The sequence below is a fragment of the Protopterus annectens genome, chromosome 9.part0, assembly GCF_019279795.1.
Source record: "Protopterus annectens isolate FY-2018-M chromosome 9.part0, PAN1.0, whole genome shotgun sequence".
Classification (NCBI taxonomy): domain Eukaryota; kingdom Metazoa; phylum Chordata; order Ceratodontiformes; family Protopteridae; genus Protopterus; species Protopterus annectens.
Genome location: NC_056743.1, coordinates 336,808,982 through 336,828,439, shown reverse-complemented (window position 1 = coordinate 336,828,439; position 19,458 = coordinate 336,808,982). Strand labels below are relative to the sequence as shown.

The following is a 19,458-nucleotide window of genomic DNA, read 5'->3' as shown; positions in this document are numbered from 1 at the left end:
GAGATGAAGTAACAATTGTGCAATATAGTCACAGTTAAGGTCTAACAGAAGTAAGACAAAAAGGTACCAGAGATGAAGTAAAATCTGAGCAACATAGTTACAGTTTAACAGAAGTAAGGAAAACATACTGGAGATTAAGTAACATCTGTGCAACATAGTTACAGTCTAACAGAAGTAAGGTAAAAAGATACCTTAGAAAAAATAACATGCATGCAGTGTAGTTACAGTCCAATAGAATTAAGGAAAAAAATACCAGAGATGGAGTAACATCTATGCAACATAGTTATCGTTAGTTTAACAAAAATAAGGAAAAAGGTATCAGAGATAGTTACAGTTAAAGTGAGACAGAAGTAAGGTAAAAAGATACTGCATTAAAATCCAAATAATACTATGTTCAAGTGTTGTATGTATTTGTACACAGCACTGTTTGGGTCTTCTATAGAGATCTGCTTTAAACAGTGCCTAAACCACAATGATAGCATATCTGCAAACAGGTCCATTTTTTTTATCCACAACTTAATTTTTGGAGATGATTCTGAGATACATGTGAACTGTTTGATGCATTCATTTGGAACCAGTGTATGCTATTAGCCTGGTGAGAGGATGTGTAGATGTCATTGTCCCAAATGCATGATTGTTGAAGACCTTTCCCCTGCATATGTTCTCAGCTGTGATTTCAAAAATGTTTGGTTTAAATTATGCAATGTTGTGCAGCTCTGTACTTCTTTTGCACCAAACTGTAAGTTGTACTAGTAAGTGCCTGAACCATGCCCACCTTCATGGCTCATACACCACCTGACTGTGACCCCAGAGGTCAGGGTCCAATTAGCAGTCCTAGCACTGCAGGAGCTAGGCAGGATAAAGAAGAAAGTCTCAATATTGTAAGGTAAGATGAATGGGATACTTTCCTTGTAGGCAAATACACTCAAAAACACTAAAACCAGAAGTGCCACACTGACAGAACTGCAATTTGCACAATGTAAAATTGAAATGTTTGAATAATAAATAACTAATTAAGTGCTTTCTTTTTGTAAAATACAAAACTGCATCAGAACAAAATAGTACAATCACAGACCTCCTTAAAATACATATGTTGACCAAATCAAAATTATTTAGAATATTTAAACAACATTGTCATTAAGGTGGGAGTTTTTATAATAGGAGTGAATGTCAATGTTATCACATAAGAAAATGGGGTTCTACCACTAGTGTTGTTCCAGGTATGGAGCTGAATGGTCATGAATAGCCATGGATGTCCATGTCCAGCATGTGGCTGCTTACATTAAGGGTAACTGGTTTGAACCAGGACTCTTAAAACTGCTGATATATTGGAGGATTCAGAGTAGTAGAAGGCATCTAGCTGTTAAGTTTTGTTTACCAAGCTCCCATCACTAACTACTATTCAGAGTTCAAATGCATTATGGTTAAAAAATAAGGTGGATGTAAGAATTACAGTGGTAGGTGCAGGCAGAGAGAAGGTCTGGGTGGTTCTGGTCTCTGTTACTGAGGAGTAACCTAATGTTTACAAGTGGAGTTAGATTAATAGTGAATTTATCAAAGGATGGGGGAGAAGGGGGTAGAGTGCGGCGCTCTTCTGATAATTATATAATTGTCTTAGGAATGGCTAAAGACAATGTACTGCTGAGAAGAAGAAACATTAAAATGGCAGGAAGACCCAACAGAGAGAAGTTGTATGGGAGAAATTGGAAAGTTGTAAGTAGGAGTCAGATATGGACTCTGTTTGAAAAGCAAGTATTTAAAGACATTTTTAAAGACACTAGACATTGTTGTGGCTGGAATGAGATTCTAACTGGGAGAGTGGTGCAGTAACAATGTGTAAGAAGCTACATTTAATTCTATTAAATATTTATGGCTTTTGAGAATATAATGATGGCCTGAGAAGGATTAGTATATAGGTTTATAGGTTCACAGGTGTGTACTAGGCTAATGGCCCTGGACTCTTTACAAGCCTAGCCCATAGAAATACCCTGGCATCATGCCACCTGACCATAGTTCCCAGTGCCTCTGTCGAGTAGAGCCACTGGAGTGATCCCTGGGGTGAATTTTCTACTTCCCATCCACTCAAGATATCTCTTGAACAGGGCCAGTGAGGTGCTCTGCTTGACATGTATGGGAAGTCTATTCCATAGCATGGGCAGTCTCTGAGTTATGAACCTGTCCCTCCAGCATGTTCTGTTGATTGCGGTAATGAGGTTGAGGTCTCTGGAGCATGTGATGTGGAGGGATTGGGATTTCTTTAGCTGTAGCATTTCTAACAGAGCTGGGTCAGACATGGCTTTGTAAGTCAAGCAGAGATTGCTTAACTACGGTTAAACTATTCCTGGTGACAGAAATTCTGCTTTTCAGATTTTCCCTTAGAACTAGCCAGTTTTATAGTTTTAGCAATCAAAACTGTTTCTTTGTGCTCAGCACTTGTCCAAGCACTAAATAATCTACAAATTACTGCAGCACTCAACTTTCTTCACTTATCAAGAGGAAAACAGTTTTTAGTACTTAATTAATAAGCACTAACCAGACATGTCTAAGGGTCAGCTCCCAGTCTTTGCTCCTGTCCACCTGAGGAATCTGGGCATCTTGGAGCAATGTAGCAATTGCCTCATGTACACTGAAAATCCTCTTCTCCTAACACCTAACACTACAACCTGTGAGAGATGCACTTATATAGCCAAACTGGAAGCCAAGCTCTCTCCAGCCAAGACTGGACTAGACAGTCAAGAGGAGAAGGTAAACCCCACACCGCACTCAACACATAGTCCATCAAAATATGCACCACCCTAACCCACACATAGTAACACAAAACACACACCTACATTCATGGAGGCTCTCAATGAAAATCTGCCCAAGCAACAGAGTCCTCCAAAGCTGAAATGCAAGCAACCACCACCCCCCAACACTACCCGAATGACACATAGCCCACAAAATCAGTGTGCCAGTCAACCTCAGCCCATAAGGCAAAACAACGTACCCAACACACTAGTCATAGTCAGGCACACTGACATCCTTCTTACCATGCTAAACAAGGAGAAAGTTACTGTCAGCTGCCTGTTGGGTGCCAGGATCCACCATATAATGCATGTACTCAGGTCACTCCACAACAAGTACAAATATGACTCTGTCATTACCCATGTTGGAGTGAATGACCTGAGATGTACCTCCCTGGACTACATGAAAAGAGACATGTAGGAGCTCTCTGACCATGTGGCCCAGGCAGGTATGACACTAGCCCCGAGTAGCATCCTGCCATCACCCAGGATGATACCACAGTACAAGGACAAAATGATTGACTTCAACAATTGGCTAAGCTTCTGGTGTCATTCTAAGGGGATCCAGTATCTGTCTGCCTGGAACAACATGATTGACAGGCCACGATGCTTTGCCAGAGATGGTCTGCACCTGTCACTTCTTGGATTCCGGATACTAAATAAGGCTCTTGCCACCCCTATAGTTTCTTTTGTAGGCAAGGCTCAAATGTCAAACTCACCACCATAGTAGTGGTGGTGTACAGTACAAACAAGAGAAATCTAAGGGTAATGCTACTCAATGCTAGAAGTCTAAACCTCAAAATGCACTCACTTGCGGCACTCCTTAAGATGGAGAACATTGACTTCTGTTTAGTGAAAGAGACCTGGTTTAAGGCTCCAGAGAGCACCCCTGCATTACCAGGCTGCAATTCTCACCACAACTTTTGGCCACCTAACATGGACCAAAACACTAAAGGAGGAGGCGTGTCCATATTCATAAAGGGTATCCACACTTCCAGGTTAGTTGCTTATAATGCATCCAAAATTATTCAAGTACACATAACACTGAGCAAGACTGCAGTTCAGGTTGTAGCTTGTTACAGATCCCCCGCCATGCCCCAGGACTCCCACTCCATGTTTCTCAATATACTGTATAATATTACAGTACAGTACAGTCCAATACCCTAATATTGGGAGATTTTAACTACCCCCACCATCAACTGGAAAATTACTCATGTACTAACTCATTTGCTCAACATTTTCTGAAATTCATCAATTCCAGTGCCCTGGATCAGCTTGTTCATATCCCCACCAGAGGCAGCAATATCCTGGACCTGGTCATTACCAATATGGGTAACTGGTGTTCCATACCAGAGGTCAACTCCTTGCTGGTCAGACCTGACCACAAGCAAATCACCCTAGACATCTATATCCCACCCCCACCTCCCATTAAGGAAAGCACTGTCAAAAACTACTCCAAAGCCAACTTCATGCTTCTTAAAACAGAAGTGGCAAACTTCACGACACCCATGTAGATGGAAAATAGAGTTATGATTGCTAAATCTTACACAAATGCACTGAGCGCATGGACTGTGCCATCCCCAGTAGAACCAAGACACTATCCTCCAAAAAAAATGGAAGCCAATCTGGTGGTCCCCTGCCATAAACAAACTCTACAACAGAAGGAATAAACTGTTGCAAAAAAGAGTAAAATCTCATGATTGCAGGAACTCCATAGTCAGCCTCAATAAGAAGTCCCTCATAAAATCCTCCAAAGCTAGTTACAAAAATAAAATCACCATGGATTCTAAAGACTACCACAAAGCATTCTACAGCTATGTCAAGAATCTCAATGGCAACACTCAGATCTGTTCTGAGCCACAGCACAATGGCACTAGATTTACTGAACCAGCTGATATTGCCTGGCAGACAGGTTCAATGCAAACTTTACCCCCCCAAAGGGCCCATCTCCATACCAGAATATTGCAAAGCCCCTGTAATAATGGACGCACAAGTAAAGACCGCACTCTCCAAAGCCAAGAACACAGCATCCATGGGACCAGACAACATCCCAGGCTGCATTCTGCATGAACTATAGAACTTTGTGCCTATGGAATGGTGCACAGTGACAGTTATCCGACTCCACAAAGGGGGTGATACCACTGATTCCTGGGAACTACCGCCCATTATCCTTACGAGCCTGGTCTGCAAGGCCATGGAATGCATCATCCTGGAGCTTATAAACAAAGACAAAGATGATCTCCAAACTCTAGACCCCACCCAGTTTGGGTTTGTAAAAGGTAGATCATGCCCCCTAAACATGACTGACTTCTTTGAAGCAGTCACTAAAGCTGTAGATGAGGGTAAGGTGGTGGACACAGCCTATCTTGACCTTGCCAAGGCTTTCAATACCATCCCCCCCTCTGGTATTATAGATAAACTCACTGGACTGGGCATAAATCCCCATGTCACAAGATGGGTGGCCAACTTGCTCATTGACAGCTACTTTCACTGTGTGGGTTCTAACTCCAAATCTGACTTCAAACCAGTGACAAGTGGAATACCACAGGTTCGGTCTTGGGTCTTCTCCCGTTCGGTATCTACTTTTCAGAAGTCCAGGCTAATACAGCTGGTCTGTGGATAATGAAGTTTGCAGATGATTGCAAACTAGGAGCCATAATAGATTTGACTAAGGATGTGGCCATTATACATAGAGGTCTCACTGAAACTGATGCTTGATGTCAAAGGCATGGCCTAAAGCTTAATGCCAAGAAGTGCATTGTCATCCCCTTTGGGAAAAACACCATACCCATGAACTACGACATAGGCAACAGCCTACTAAACACCAAAAGTGTGATAATAGACAGTAGTCTTTCCTTTGATAATCACATCACGACAGTAGTCAGGAAATCTTTCTACATGGCACACCTCATCACAAAGGGGTTCTCCCCCAGAAAAAAGAGAGGTCATCGTTCCTCTCTACTCATCAGACCTGTTATAGAGTACAACACCCCATTTGGCATGTACCTCACAAGATGTCTACAACAACTAGAAAGGTCACAGAAATACCTCACTAGGAGGATTACCAGCCTTGAACAGATGCCATACACAGACCAGCTCAAAAAACTCCAGCTCTACTCCATCACATATAGCCTACTCAGAGGTGACCTCTGCCTAACATACAAAGCCATGTCTAACCCAGATCTGCTAGACATGTTACACTTAAAGAAATCCCAATCTCTCTGAGCCACATGCTCCAGGGACCTAAACCTTGTCACCACAATAAACAGAACGTGCTGGAGGGATAGATTCCTGTCCCAGAGAATTCCCATGCTCTGGAACAGACTACCCGTTCATGTTAAGCAAAGTTCCTCATTAGCCCTCTTTAAGAGAAACCTTGACAATTGGATGGGAAACAGAATATTCACTCTACGGATCACTTCTGTGGCTCTGCTTAACAGGGGCACAGGAAAATAATTTTCTTGGGAGGTGAAAGCCAGGGAATCTCTTTTGTCTAGGCTTATATAAGCCCTGGGGCTGATAGCCTAGTACTTACCTATGAGGTAGGCAATATGAGACAGAGAATAGTTGGACTTTTTTGAGTCTGTCCATATAGGACAAGTGTTTAAGGCCTAGGATCTTCTTTGTGAAGTACTTTTACAGCTTCTCCAGTTTTTGCAGGTGTCTAGTAAAGTACATACAAAATGGGACACTGTACTTGATGACTGGCCTAATGATGGGAGGAGTAGAGGGAGACAATGACCTCTTTCTTCCTGGATGACAAATCCTTAGTAATGAGATGTGCCACATGGACTTTCTGACCACAGTGGCAATGTGGTGGTCAAAACAGAGGTTGCTGTCAACCTGTATTCCCAAATCCCTTATAATGCCTTCTGTGTTCAGTGGAATACCATCGATGTGGTAATTCATGGGAACCAGGTTTTTCCCAAAGGGGATGACGACACATTTTTTGGCATTGAGCTTAAGGCCATGGTTCTGACACCAGTCGTTGGTCTCAGTGAGGCCTTTCTGTAGGATGTCAGTATCACTTGGGGACTTAATAATAGCTCCCAACTTGAAATCATCTGCGAACTTTGTCAGCAGCCAGAGTCCCTTCATGTTGGCCTGGACTTCAGAGAAGTAGATAACAAACAGGAGAGAACCCAGGACTGAACCCTGTGGAACTCTACTCATGACTGGTTGGCAGTCAGACTTGGAGTCAGCTACTTTCACACTGTGGAGTCTATCTGTGAGCCAGTTTGCAACCCATCTAGTGATATATGGGTTGATGCGTAGCTTAGTGAGTTTTTCTATGATTTCTGAGTGGGGAATGGTATCAAAGGCCGTGGCCAGATCAAAGTAGGCTGTATGAATCACCTTGCCTTCATCCAAAGCTCTGGTGACTGACTCAAAGAAATCAACCAAGTTGAGCAGACATGATCTGCCCTTCACAAAACCAAACTGTGAGGGATCCAGATTCCCTATATCCATGTTTATTGGGTCCATCATGATGCATTCCATAGTTTTGCATATCAGACTCATCAGGTTAATAGGGCGATAGTTCCCAGGGTCTGTAATCACTCCTCCTTTGTGGAGTGGGATGACTGTAGCAGTGTGCCATTCGGTAGTGACAAAGCCTGAGGTGAGGCTGTGGTTGAACAGGGCACACAGGTGAGGTGCCAGTTCACTCTGTAGTTCATGTAGAACACAGTCAGGGATATTGTCAGGTCCCATAGAAGCTGTATTCTTGGCCTTGGACAGTGCTGTTTTAACTTGTGCAGCAGTAATACTGGGTGCCTGGCAATCTACTGGTATTGTGATTTTTCCTTTGGGGGGAGAGAGATAGGTAAAGTTGGCAATGAATCTGTCAGCCAGTATATTGGCAATATCTGTTGGCTCAGTATAGGAGGTACCATTGTGCAGCAGTAGTTCAGAGCACATCTGGGTATTGCCATGGAGATTCTTTACATAACTATAGAAGGCCTTGTGTTTGTCTTTACTATCTGCTGCAATCCTGTTTTCATAGCTAGCTGTAGAAGATTTCATGAGGGATCTCAACTTTTTGTTGAGGCTTATTCCATTCTTGGGACTTCACCATATTCTGCATCTGTTTCTTCCTCCTGTTGTAGACTTAGTAAAAATGAAAAAAAAAGGCTTCCACCACGAGTTCACTGAAACATTCTGTTAGGATACAAGCTTTAATAAAACGAAGAAATAAAAAGCAATAATTGTGCTGTTCAGATTGCAGGTCAAACAGGATAAGTGCTTTCAGTTAATAAAGACCTGACTTACTACTGTTTAAATAGAGATCCTTAATTGCTCAGCCAATCACACACAGCAATCAAATACACGCCTTCCTTAAGCCTCCATTTCATTTCTTAATCAGGCTTCTCTCTTTCAAAATAGACTTAATAGGAACTACTCTGTTAAGCCCTGGAAACAGATTAGCTCTGATGTTCATGATCCATCTGGTTTCTTCTTTTTCAGTTTTGTTGACAATGCCCCCAGGTCCCTAATTACTTCTTCTGCACTTAATGGATTACCACCTATGTGGTAATTTGTGGTCACTTTGTTTTTGCCAAAGGGGATGACTATACACTAGTGAATTACAGTTAGAACATATAGCATCACTTTATGACTCCCTCTCATAGTCTTGTCCTCAGTTGATAAAGATTTACATATGTCTTTCTTGGGATGTTTTAACAGCCCAGGAACAACTGTCCTTCTCTGGACTACCTTTGTCAGAGGTCTGTAATGCCGGAATGCAGTACGTCAGTCACTGTCCTAATGCAAATGTTTTTTTTTTTCTGTATAGTACAAAATCTCAGGGCTCCTTCAGCCCTGCTACATTCTCTGTGCTAGAAAAATCCCATGTCTACAAAGTTACTTGCACAGAGTGCCTCAGAAGCTAAATATAGACCCAGATACTTTATTTTCTCAATCAAAATATCAAACACTTGATTACATTTGATAGCCTTCAGTATCACTTTATTTTTGTTTATACTAAAAATCATGGTCCAAGTTACCGGGGAAGCAGAAAATAATGGACAGAACATATAACTGATGGGAGTGCCAGTAGTATGGAAAGTGTAAAGGGACAAGACACATTTGTATCACATGACATAAAGGCAAGCAAGCAGTGTCAGAACACAAGCATGGTGGGAAACAAGGATGCACGGATAGAAGGCTTACAGAGGAAAAGCACGCATTATAATTAATTTTATACCCAGTAATGTGTGCAGGTTTACAGACATCAGCATGACAAAATAGGATATAGACAGTTTAGAAGATAACAACGAAACTGATTTATGGCGTCCGTCAGAAGTCATATAAGAACTTTTGGATTGCTTTATAAGCATCATTTCTCTTCTTCTGCAGAATCCTTAATGTGTACAGTAAAAAAAAAATAGCAGTTGAGGAGTTTACTGGATAAGCTTTCAAATAACACAACAGAATCCTTAGTGTCCAAAGTATTGCCATATCTAGAGAGAGAAAAAAAGAGGTCAGAATTTTGTCAAAAAATAGCAACTCAACAGACATAGAAAAAGGTATTATTTTACAGAGAGGGTTGTGCATGATTGTAACAGCATTTCTGAAGAAACAGTAGGAACACACAGTATGCTCAAAAAAAGTAAGTGCATTTAATAAAAAATACAGATGACTGATGTAAGGAAATCCTTATGAGGTGTGAGAGTAGGGAGAAAAGGCAAGCTATTTCATATGTTCAAAACTCTACCTAATGAGTAAATTGAGGCCTATGAGACAGGCTCAGTAGTCATCACGTTATGAAATATGCATTTGTCTTTCTTCATGAGGTTTTGGATTTCTTTACAAGCATCAATTATTTCTCTTCATCTGTAGACTCCCTTATGTAATCTGCAGGATAACTACTACCAGATGTAAGCACGCATAATGACAGACATTAACTGTCACTTTCTCACCCTTCTCATTTAAACAAATTGAAATCCAGATGTGTATACAGACTGACAACACCAAATAAACTAAGTTTGAATTTTTAAGACCTAAGAAGCAAATTCTAACTGCTTTTACTTTGCATGGTTTGCCCTCTGCTTCTTATTCATTGCAGCCACTTGGTATAATGGGTCACCTTGCTGAAGTGATTTCCAATTACTGTAGCTATATACAAAGCAAACATTGTCTTGTGCAAACACAGCTCATTTATTTATTAATATAGTAAAACTGAAAGACCCGGGTCTAAATGATGGATTAATATGTTCATTTGTGCCTCATAAATCTCATTAAAGTCTGCATGTTTTCAAAAAATCATTGCTGATAATCCCATGAGGCGGGCTCTGGTGAGCACATCAGACACCTAGTTATGGTACTGGAAACAGTTCATTTACTTTATTGAATCTGATGTCTGCACCTACCAATTACCTGCGGGTCATTTAAAATCCAGTGACTATATAAATGGCAATATTTTATGTGAATGTACAAAGCTGTAGCAAACTTTAAATGCAAGATAGGAAACTTGTGTGATTTCTTCATTAGAACACCAGTGGTGCATACGTACAAATGACGAAGGTGAAAACAAAATCATATGCACTTCTTCATAAAGACACACAATATCTATTACAAATATATATATTTTAATATTGTTTGTTTAAATAAAAGAATATCTCAATTATTTTATTTTAGGTAAATTATAACATACATCATCATCATCATTCTCTTTCGGCTTTTCCCGTTAGGGGTCGCCACAGCGGATCATCTCTTTCCATTTCTTCCTATCCTCTGCATCTTGCTCTGTCACACCAACCGCCTGCATGTCCTCTCTCACCACGTCCATAAACCTTATCTTAGGCCTTCCTCTATTCCTCTTACCTGGCAGCTCCATCCTTAGCATCTTTTTCCCAATATACCCATCATCCCTCCTCAGCACATGTCCAAACCAACGCAATCTCGTCTCTCTTGCTTTGTCTCCAAACTGTCCAACATGAGCTGACCCTCTAATATACCGATTCCTAATCCTATCCATCCTAGTCACACCGATTGCAAATCTTAACATCTTTAACTCTGCCACATCCAGCTCTGACTCCTGCCTTTTGTCAATGCCACTGTCTCCAACCCATATAACATAGCTGGTCTCACTACACTCTTGTAGACCTTCCCTTTCACTCTTACAGATACCCGTCTGTCACAAATCACTCCTGACACTCTTCTCCACCCATTCCACCCTGCCTGTACTCTCTTCTTCACCTCTCTTCCACATTCACCATTACTCTGAACTGTTGATCCCAAGTACTTAAACTCGTCCACCTTTACCAACTCTACTCCCTGCATCCTCACCATTCCTCTACCCTCCCTCTCATTTACACACATATATTCTGTCTTAGCCCTGCTGACCCTCATTCCTCTGCTCTCTAGAGCATATCTCCACCTCTCTAGAGTCTCCTCAACCTGATTCCTACTCTCACTACAGATCACAATGTCATCTGCAAACATCATAGTCCACGGGGCCTCCTGTCTGATCTCATCTGTCAACCTGTCCATCACCACTGCAAATAAGAAAGGACTCAGAGCTGATCCTTGATGTAATCCCACCTCCACCTTAAACGGATCTGTCACTCCCACTGCAGTCCTCACCACTGTCACACTACCCTCGTACATATCCTGTACCACTCTTACGTACTTCTCTGCCACTCCCGACTTCCTCATACAATACCACAACTCTTCTCTAGGCACCCTGTCATATGCTTTCTCCAAGTCTACAAAGACACAGTGCAACTCCTTCTGACCTTCTCTGTATTTCTCCATCAACACTCTCAGAGCAAACATTGCATCTGTAGTGCTCTTTCCTGGCATGAAACCATACTGCTGATCACTAATCATCACCTCCCTTCTTAACCTTGCTTCCACTACTCTTTCCCATAACTTCAAGCTGTGACTAATCAGTTTTATCCCTCTGTAGTTACTGCAGCTCTGCACATCACCCTTATTCTTAAAGATAGGCACCAAAACACTTTTTCTCCACTCCTCAGGCATCCTCTGACTTTCCAAAATGTCATTAAACAATCTAGTTAGAAATTCCACTGCCATTTCTCCTAAGCACCTCCATGCTTCCATTGGTATGTCATCTGGGCCAACAGCCTTTCCATTCTTCATCCTCTTCATAGCTGCCCTTACTTCCTCCTTGCTAATCTGTTTCACTTCCTGATTCACTATCCCCACATCATCCAACCTTCTCTCTCTCATTCTCTTCATTCATCAGCCTCTCAAAATACTCCTTCCATCTACTCAACACACTCTGCTCTCTCTTGTGAGTACGTTTCCCTCACTATCCTTTATCACCCTTACATGCTGCACATCTTTCCCAGCTCTGTCCCTCTGTCTAGCTAATCGGTACAGGTCCTTTTCTCCCTCTTTAGTGTCCGATCTCTCATACAACTCTCCATGCACCTTATCCTTAGCTTTTGCCACCTCTCTCTTTGCCATGCGCCTCATCTCCTTATACTCATGTCTACTTTCTTCATCTCTTTGACAATCCCACTTCTTCTTCGCCAGCCTCTTCCTCTGTATACTCTCCTGTACTTCCTCATTCCACCACCAGGTCTCCTTGTCCTCCTTCCTCTGTCCAGATGTCACACCAAGCACCTTTCTAGCAGTCACCCTTACTAGTTCTGCTGTAGTTACCCAGCTATTCGGTAACTCTCCACTGCCTCCCAGTGCCTGTCTTAACTCTTCCCTAAACTCCACTTCACAATCACCCTTTTTTAACTTCCACCATTTAATCCTTGGCACAGCTTTCACATTCCTCCTCCTCTTCTTGATCACCAACGTCATTCTACATACCACCAATCTATGCTGCTTAACTACACTTTCCCCTGCCACCACTTTACAGTCTCCAATCTCCTTAAGACTGGCCCTCCTACATAGTATATAATCAACTTGTGAGCATCTTCCTCCACTCTTGTACGTCACCCTATACTCCACCCTCTTCTTAAAATACGTATTCACCACAGCCATGTCCATCCTTTTCGCAAAATCCACAATCATCTGACCTTCTGCATTCCTCTCCTTAACACCATACCTACCCATCACTTCCTCATCCCCTCTGTTCACTTCACCAACATGCCCATTAAAGTCTGCTCCAATTACTAGTCTCTCACCCTTGGGTACACTCACCACAACTTCATCCAACTCACTCCAAAATTTCTCTTTCTCTTCCATCGCACACCCAACTTGAGGAGCATATGCACTAACAACATTCATCATTACACCATCAATTTCGAGCTTCATAAACATCACTCGGTCAGACACTCTCTTCACGTCTAAAACACTCTTGGCATATTGTTCCTTTAGTATAACCCCTACCCCATTTCTCCTGCCATCCACACCATGATAAAACAATTTGAACCCGTTTCCTAAACACCTGGCCTTACTTCCCTTCCATCTGGTCTCTTGCACACACAATATATCAACCTTCCTTCTCTCCATCATATCAGCTAGCTCTCTTCCTATACCAGTCATACTGCCAACATTCAAAGTTCCTACCCTCACTGCTACACTCCTAACCTTCCTCCTATCTTCCTGCCTTCGGCACGCCGCCCTCCTCTTCTCCTTCGGCCAACAGTAGCCCAATTTCCGCCAGCACCCTGTTGGCTAACAGTACTGGTGGCGGTCGTTGTTAACCCGGGCCGCGACCGATCCGGTATGCAATTATGAAAAGTTCTCCGCATCAGTAATTTTTGGCAGAAGTATAATTTACCTAAAAAATTATAATTTAAGGTAAATTATAACATACAATGGCACATAATTTATTAAAAGAAGATGGAATTATATCCCCCCCCCTCATGTCATGCCAAGATTAGGTTATTACTCTGTCCTTATTTTTTCATCCCCCATTCATGTGCACTGGCACTGACCATTATGGAATTTTTGTCAGCTTGTGTCCCTTCTGATAGCAGTGGCAACTGCCTCATGCATACCAAAAACACTACATTACTAACTCACAGTTCTTCAGACTGAGAGAGACATTAAGTATTTATTAAAATTGTAAGCTACCTCCTCAGCTCAGAAAACATTTAAGCACAACACAGATAGACAGACAGACACACACAGCAGAGATCACTTCCAACCCACCAGGTTTGTTGTGCCATTCTAGGGGGTAATTATTTATTAGCTTGGGACAAGACTGCTAGCAAGCTTTCCTGCTTTGTCAGGGATGGTCTACAATGTCTCTTACTATGTCTGCTTTTACATTCTGCCTAGAGCCTTTATTGTCTCCTTAGTGCTTTTTATATTGTTTTGAAAACACTGGCTTAGTCTCTCAGACTAAGGACTATGAAATTTCAGTCATTAGCTCACACAGCCAATACCTCTCAACTGCACAGATTTTCTCGGACTGTCCAGATTTTTCCCTCAAATATTTGGTCTTTTTCCTCACAAAATCTGTAATTTTCTGGCAAATCACAGAGGACTGAAGTCACTAAATAATGACAAAATAATGGCATATATTTGAGTTTCAGACTTTATATCCTTAAGAAAATGCATGCTAACACAAATCCTGTTATTCTACCAGCTTTATAAGAGCAATATTTAAAATCTGCCCTCTTTTTGGGACTTTGTACCCCATTATTTTAGGCTTTGTCTAGATTTTTTGCATTAAGAAGTTGAGAAATATGCACAAAACCACACATCCACCTTTACCACACACAGCCATAACCAGTGCACATGCCTTTAGGAGTCACAAGGATTTATAGGCCAACCCCTAAGGCTATCTGACACTACATCGACCTATGGTAATGTTTTAAGTAGTACCTGACACTGCATTGACCTACGGTAATGTTTTAAATAATACTTGACGCTGCACTGGCCTACGGTCATGTTTTAAATAGCACCTTGCACTACATCGACGACCTGTGGTAATGTTTTAAATAGTACCTGACACTGCATCAACCTACGGTAAAGTTTTAATTAGTACCTGATACTGCATCGACCTACGGTAATGTTTTAAATAGTACCTCTCACTGCATCGCCGACGTGTGGTAATGTTTTACATAGTACCTGACACTGCATTGACCTGCGGTAATGTTTTAAATAGTGCCTGACACTGCATTGACCTTTGGTAGTGTTTTAAATTGTACCTGACACTGCATCAACCTACGGTAATGTTTGAAATAGTACCTCTCACTGCATCGCCAACCTGTGGTAATGTTTTACATAGTACCTCACACTGCATTGACCTGCGGTAATGTTTTAAATGGTACTTGACACTGCATTGACCTATGGTAATGTTTTAAATAGTGCCTGACACTGCATCGACCTTTGGTAGTGTTTTAAATTGTACCTGACACTACATCGACCTATTGTAATGTTTTAAATAGTACCTGACACTGCATCGACCTATGGTAATGTTTTAAATAGTACCTGACACTGCATCGAATTATGGTAATGTTTTAAATAGTGCCTGACACTGCATCGACCTTTGTTAGTGTTTTAAATTGTACCTGACACTGCATCAACCTATGATAATGTTTTAAATTGTACCTGACACTGCATCAATCTACGGTAATGTTTTAAATAGTACCTGACACTGCATCGACCTAGGTTAATGTTTTACATAGTACTGGACACTGCATCGACCTATGGTAATGTTTTAAATAGTACTTCACACTGCATTGACCTACTGTAATGTTTCAAATAGTGCCTGACACTAAGGTAGAGTTTTAATTAGAAGTGCACTCTATTTTCAGACACATGAAGAGCATCCTCAACAGACTGGATAAAAATAGTGTGGTATTTAATCCAGGAAGTAACAAGAGCTTTTAGTCCCTTTGCTTCATCTTGGTAAATATGGTTATGATGTGTTGTTGGCCTATGTGGGGGTGAATGCCTTAGAAGCACTATCAGAGGTACATGGACATGCATATAGACATGCATATGGATATGAACATGCATATGGACATGGATATGGATATGGATATGAACATGGACATGATTGATTTTGCTATGCATGTATGCACATCTTTTGCCATCATACAGAATGATACTGAGGTTCAAAGACAAGGCAATTGGTGATGACAATTTGCTATCGCTGTGTCAGCTTGGGATGAGATGACTGTCAGAACTTCTTACTGAAGATCTCTTACTAAAGTGTTTGCATTCTAACTGAAGCCTTTAGTGTCCCTATGGTACATTTTTTTAGGCAGAGACCATCTGGTGCACAATCCAACCTACAAAATTATAATTCAGAAAACATTGAAATGCCTCTACTCAACATTAGTAGTCTTAACAAAGGCAAAGTCAGAACTTGAGGCCGTCCTGTAACTTTACACATTTCAAAGCAATGAAAGCTCTCCCTCTATTCTGTGGCTTAATACCAATCATGTGTTCAGACATACTGACTATTTTGGGAGGTATTAGTATTTGTAAAGTATCTCATCACCTCATGACCAGTTCCTTGAGACACCAAATATAAACTCTTAAATCTCCAAATACTCTAAACAAGATGAATTATCCTTTCATAGTTAGCTATAAAATTCCATATATACATATATCTATTTCTATATCTATCTATATATACATGTTCCCTTGAGAGCACAAACTTATTAGAGCAGGGGTCTGTACCAGAATCATGGAAATTGTCATGTGTTACTCCTGTACATAAGAAAGGTCAGAGAGATCAACTTCAAAATTATAGGCCTGTTAGTTTGACATCTTTACCTGGAAAATGCTTTGAGAGATTGAATCCTATGATGAAATTGGAAGGCAACATGAAAGTGGTGGATATCGATCAATATGGTTTTATGAAAATGTGTTCCACGTCGATTAACTTGGTGAGCTTCGACGAGAATGTCACTGTTACCATGGATTTGGGTTTGAACCCTGGAGTTCTCGTTGGATGTGGTTAAGACTTATGATAGCTTGTCTAATGCAGTGATTATGAAATGTTTATAATTAACAGATACATTATAACATGAATTGGGAATTGGCTGTCAGGTCGAGGACATTGTGTAAAGATCCGGAACACTTGCTCTGAATACTTGCCTGTAATGGTGTTCCTCAAGAGTCAGTTCTTGGTCCTATTTTGTTTAATTTTGTTCTGTCTACCCTTCCTAAGAATTATCCATTTTGAGTGTACAAATATGCAGACAATTGTAAAATAGAATTTATTTTACAAAAACCTACTGATGTAGGTGAGATAAATCAGTATTTACAGACTCTTGAGTTGTTGAAAGAGGGAGTCAGGTTTGTCACTGACAAGTGCAAAATTATGTATTTTTCAAATAAGTCATCAAACCTCCCATATATTTAATGTATTTTCAGTTAGGTGAAGTTAAGCAGTATAACAACTTAGGAATTTTAATAACATCAAGTTTTTCCTTTAATGCTCATACTGAACTGATAACATGTAGATCAATTAAATATATGGGTTATTTGTTGTGTGACTTGTACACCAAAATTAATATATTCTCATCCCTTGTAGACAGGACTTACTTTAGGCCTTTTATTGAGTACACTAACTAATTTTATGTAAGCTAGCTCTAAAGGTCAATTAAAAAGTTGGAGGGTGTTCAAAGAAAATGTATTTAAACAATTATGAATGTGAAGGCTATTAAGTACGGTTAAATTTATTTAGTTTTGTTATACCAAACTGATATTGGCATATAGGATTTTTATGACCCAGTTTTGCTGGTAATGTATAAAATAGAGATTAAGAGATGTACTATAACTCATAAACATAATAATATTAAGTCTGTAATAAGGTCTGGTAATTCTACAGTAAGAGTACAGTATAGCACTGTCAGAGCTAGTCAGTTATGAAACGATAATCCTATTAATATTAGACAGTCTAGGAGTCTTGACACTTTTAAGACCAATTCGGATCTTTGGGAAGGTGAGAAAGCATATAAATCATATTTAGAGAAATCAGTGTTTTTTTGAGGACCAGTTGGTCTAAACACTGATTATGTACTGTTTATGAACATTTTAGCGGAAATCCTCATTAGACCCAACACCTTTCTAATAAAGAATTTTAACTAGCCATCAAAAAGATGCTGACCCACATTGCCAATGGCAGACATGCCCAGTGCTTCCTTCTTATGAGAAATGCTAACTATTTTATAGAAATAGTAAACCATTCTACTAGAAGCCCTGATATTCTTGATCTTGACCTAACTAAATATACCAACACCGGGATTGCACTACAGTGAGGAAAAGGGCAAATTCCTGATGATCGCCAAATGTTTTTCCTCCTAGGGAAAAATTTGCTGAAATGGCCACTCATGGGAGTTAGATTTCACTGGTTATTGTTCGGCGAACAGGTGTTTGCTGAACAGGGTTTTCAAGGATGTAATATAGACCCCACTGTCAGAACTATTCAGTTATGAAATAATGACCCTATTACTGTTAAACTATAACTGTTAGGTTATATAACCAGCAAAATAAATTACTTAATGATTATACCAGGTTTCATTCTGAATCTGAACTTAAGATAGCCAATGAAACCAAAAATAACTACAAATCTGTATTTAAATATGTCAGAAACACAATAACTAGCATCCAATGGTACTTAGAGCTAGTCCACAATAATATAGCCAACTCTTGACTCAAAGAAAGCAGGTAGTATCCTGACTAACAAACTTAGTGAAAAATGTTACTCCAGCCACAGATATTCCCCACTCTAAGTCACTTCCTTTAATTACTATAGAACAAGCCCTCTTAGCCTTGTCAAAATCTAAGAACTACTCATCCATGGGTCCTTATAAAATACAAGAGTTCATCAAAAAATGCCAGATTTAATAAACGAAGCTTTCGGGTTCTCTACCCTTCATCAGCACATACAATCATCTTATTACTACATTTATATAGAGGTATAATTAAAGTCACATGACAAATACCAGCCACTAACAAATCACACTAATAAAATTTACATATTACAATTTAAACTTTAAAATAATACCAAACTTTATACTCAACTTAAGAAATTACATATCAAAATTCATATAAGATGTAAAGATGATAAATAAAATATACATATATAAAAACTATTAATGGATCCTTTTTTATCATAGATTATCCTGCTGTCGTTTAACCAGTATAGGTTTTATACTGATAGCGCTATTAAGGCCAGGATTAACATCAGCTTGCAGTCTTATTATCCATTGCAGTTCTTTAATTTCCAATGTATTGTTTAGATCACCACCTCTTACACCCATATCTACTATGTCTATACATCTAAATTTGAATCTATGTGTTGTATTCTCCATAATATGCTTATATAAAGCATTCGTTTGAATTTTTCTGTTAATTTCTGATTTGTGTTCAACAACACGATCTTTCAGTCTTCTTGTTGTTTTACCCACATAAAATTTTTCACAACAGTTGCAAGTAGCAAGATACACAAGTTTGGATGTATTACAGGTGGCCTTACATTTAAAGACATAGTTGACATTACTTATTGGATGCCTAAAACATTCATTTGCTTCTAAAATATCATCACAACAGCTACAGTTATAACATTTAAAAGTTCCTAATTTAGTTTGTGTTAAACATACTTGTTTGTTAAAATCCTTATAACACAAAATACTTTTTAATGATTGTTGATTCCTGTACGCAAAACTAGGTTTTGGCCCTACTAATTTTTCTATTTCCGGCATAGCCATTAGAATCGGCCAGTTTTTTTCTATAATTTTGTGAATTTTGTAACTATATCCATTATATGTAGTTACAT

The 19,458-nt window shown here is 39.9% G+C and overlaps 1 long non-coding RNA gene across 1 annotated transcript in view; it reads right to left on the bottom strand.

Annotated features, from left to right (window-relative positions):
- Nucleotides 1-9,137: 9,137 nt before the first annotated feature.
- LOC122811223 overlaps nt 9,138-19,458 on the bottom strand; it is an 829,556-nt gene continuing 819,235 nt past the window's right edge. Inside the window, exon 3 of the long non-coding RNA XR_006366226.1 lies at nt 9,138-9,244. This is a non-coding gene — a long non-coding RNA (uncharacterized LOC122811223). The remainder of the gene's footprint in view (nt 9,245-19,458) is intronic.